Source organism: Camelus dromedarius, chromosome 5 (assembly GCF_036321535.1).
Source record: "Camelus dromedarius isolate mCamDro1 chromosome 5, mCamDro1.pat, whole genome shotgun sequence".
Lineage (NCBI taxonomy): Eukaryota > Metazoa > Chordata > Mammalia > Artiodactyla > Camelidae > Camelus > Camelus dromedarius.
In genome coordinates, this window is record NC_087440.1 from 54940698 (window position 1) to 54944735 (window position 4038).

Below are 4038 nucleotides of genomic sequence, written 5' to 3' on the forward strand. Positions count from 1 at the left end.
TAGCAAATCTATGGAGGTAGATTGGTGGTTGCCGGGGCCTGAGGAGAGTGGGGCCTAGTGGGGCATGACTCCTAATAGGTACTGAGTTTCTCTCTGGGGTAATGAAAATGTTACAGAATTTTGATTGTGGTAATGGATACACAACTCCATTACATTGTGAAATCCATGGAATTGTACACTGTAAAAGAGTGAACTTTATGCTCTATGAATTATATCTCAATGAAGCTATTATTAAATCAATCTATGCAATTCACCATATTAAAGACTAAATAAGAAAAAAAATCATCATATCAACAGATTGCAGAAAAACATTTGGCAAAATTCAACATCAATTCTTGATTAAAAAAAAAAAAAACCACTCAGCAAACCAGGAATAGAAGGGAACTTAACCTGTTACAGGGCATCTACAGCTAACGTCACACTAAATGGTAAGAGACTGAGTGCTTTCCCTCTAAAATTAGGAACAAGGCAAGGATGTCTGCTTTCATTACTTCTATTCCACACTATCTGGTTCAAGGCAGTAGAAGGTAAGAAAAAGAAATAAAAGACAATCAGATTGAAAAGAAAGTAGTAAAACTGTCTATTCTTAGAGAACATCATTGTCAATGCAGAAAATCCTATGGAATCTACAAAAACAGCTTCCAAAAGTAATATGTGAGTTTAGCATGGTTGCTGGATATAAGTTCAATATACAAAATTCAACTGTATTTCAATATATTGGCAAACAACTGGAAATTGAAATTAAAAACCATAGTATTTATCCTAGTGCCAAAAATGCCAAATGCATAGCAATAAAATTAACAGATGTGTAAGTCCTATACACTGAAAACCATAAAACATAGCTGAAAGAAATTAAAGAAGACTTCAATAAATGAAAAGATATTCTAATTATGTACCGAAGACTCAGTACTGTTAAGATCTCAGTTCTCTGAGATCTGAATTTACACGTAGATTCAGTACTATCCTAATCAAACCCTAACAGGTTTTTGGTGTAAAACTAGACAAGCTAATTCTAAAATTTAATTGAAAATGAAAAAGATCTAGACTACTAAACAACTTTAGAAAAGATTCAGTTACCAAGACAGTATGTTTTGGCATGAAGATAGATTGTTGGGGGGGAAAAAGAGTGTGGAAATAGACCTACATACATATATGGTAAGTTGTTTTTTCAACAAGCATGTAAAAGTGATTTAGTAGAGAAAGAATTATATTTTTAACAGTGCTTAAATTTGGCTATCCAAAGGGAAAAAAAAAAACAAACTACTTTGATCCAAAACTCAAAAATAAGAAAACAAAACCCCCAATTTTTAAACTGGCAAACAATCTGAACAGATAATTCACCAAAAAGAAATATGGATGGCAAAAAAAAAGCACATTTTAAAATGTTCAACATCATTAGTCATCAGGTAAATTAAAATTAAAAATCACAAAGAGATACCATTACACACCTATTAGAATATCTAAAATTAAAAAGACTGACCATATCAACTGTTGTCAAGGATGTGGAGCAACTGGAACTCTCACACATCACTGATGGGAATGCAAAATGGCACAGCCACTTGGAAAATAATTCGGCAGTTTCTTAAAAATTTTAACAACTATATACCTTACGACCTACCCACTCTACTCCCAGGAGAAATGTAAGTATATGCCCACACAAAGACTTGTATACAAATGTTCATAGAAGTTTTATTTCTACTATTTCAAAACTGGAAATAACCCAAATGTCCATCAGTAGGTGAATGGATAAACAAATTGTGGTACATCTACTTAGCATTTGATACACTCAACAATGGAACATTACGGAGCAACTGATACACTCAACAACATGGATGAATCTCAAAATAATGCTGAGTGAAAGAAGCCAACAAAAAAAAGAGTTCAAACTGTATGATTCCATTTATATCCAATTCTAGGAAATGCAAACTAATCTGTAGAGACAGAGAGTAGACAGCGATTGCCTGAGGACAGGAAAAGGATTACAAAAAGATATAGGGTAACTTTGTGGGGTTATGGATATGTTCATTAATTTGATTATGGGGATGGTTTCACAGGTGTGTACATGTTAAAACTTAGGACATTGTATACTTTAAACATGTACAGTCTGTATTGAGTCTTAATTCCCTCAATAAAACTGTTAAGAGATCAGAGAATAGAGTTTTCCAAAACAAATGGAGTACCTATTTAAAAAATAATAGCCAATTTTTATCGAACATTTCAAAATGTTGAACACTAGGCTAGTTAGGAGCTACTATTTCCTTTCATCTTCCCAGTAACTGTATGCGAGAGATACTATTATTTCCAGTAAGTTAACTCACTCAAATTACACAAGCCAGTGAGATGCTAAGCCAGAATTCAAACCCTGGACCAGATGACTTCATTTCCCACAATCATAACCACTGGATAACACGATTCAAGGCATTTGCAGTCCAATGAAAAGACAGACACCACCTCCCAAATTCCAAAGAGTAACCGAAGGGGAAAGAAGGGGCAATTTTGGTGAAGCTGAAACTTATCTCTTGCCAGGTTCCAAGCCAGACCATTCACCCAATAGTACGGGCAATGCTCTAGATACAGAGTCCTGGTGCTTCTGTGGGGTCGCTGGAGAAGGGAGGGGCTGGCGAAGGATGTGAAGCCTCTTCGTAAACTAAAGGAGATTGGAACATGTAAATGGACCCAAAGAAGTTCTGCTTCAAGGCAGTCCCATCAGGCAGGGGACAAGACAATCAGAAGAAACTGAGCAGACATTGCCTTGTCCACTGCCATCCGTGTAGTGTCTAGCAGGGTGACTTTATTTCTGTCAGCTCTGCTAACTACAGGGAAATGTACTGAGATTACAAAGCAGCATAATTAAACAACTAAAAAGGGAAATCACTAATTTTGGATGCCTTTATATAAATGGTTACCTTTCTGATTATAAAAGTAATAGAGGTCAATTATAGACATTTTAAGAAATACAGACTGTGAGGAAAGACTTAACACAGCAGGTCTGGCTGCTTTCTCCCTACCTGTCTTCAAGGGACCCATGATTAACCCTTAGCCAACCAATGGGAATGTGGCCTTAGAGTGTTCTTTCTGTTAGTGATTGATGGGTTTGTTATGTACACCTGGAGCAATGAACCATCCTGTACCTGTTTGTCAGGTTGCTTTGCACAAACATCAAAATCAGTGATCTGCACCTGGTTTTATTGTTAGGGTCCTGCGTTTTGGTTGCCATGGCTGGTTGCATAGCAGGATATACGTATTTGACCAGCTCCCCATAAAAACCTTGGACTCTGAGACTCAAATAGCTTCTATGGGCAAAGACATTTCACCTACTTCCCCATAGTTAACCGTGAGAGAGAGTATTCTTGTGTGGCCTCGGACAAGGAAGGACATTAGAAGCTTGTGTTGAACTTCTCCGGGCCCCCTTTTTTCCTGCTGCTTTTGCTCTGTATCTTTTGCTATCATAAATCTCAGTGAGTTTATAGCCTGCTATTGGGTCTCATGGGTCCTTCTGATGAATCACTGAAGGAAACACAAATATATATATATAATCAAAATCCCTCCACCTAGTTTTAACCATTTGGCCTGCTTTAAAAACAGGTTTTGACCAACTAAACCATCTCGTGAAAGTCCTAAATTGTCAGAAGGCAAAACTGCTAACTTAATTGATGATAAGTTGTATTGTGGAGTGAAGATTAAATTTTATGGAAGCCTCATATTAAGACTGTAAAGAATAATTTTGCCATTTTACATAATTAAAGATTTGTTGAACTTCGCTTCTGTAACACAATAATGGTTTTATCTATTGTGTTGGTCCTTAATTTGGAATCCAATTTTTAATCTTGATTGGGTTCTTATGGAAAGAAACAGGACACTCTACAAGAAACTGCTTTATAATATCCCCCAGGAACAAATGGTAAAAAGCAGAGATTGCCTGTATATGAGAGTTTGGGGAGACAAAGGGGGAGATGAACCAGACTGGCTCCCTTGCCAGATACCCCTTACTCTGTAAATCTCCTTCTTTGACAACTCCCCTCAATACCCCTAATAATA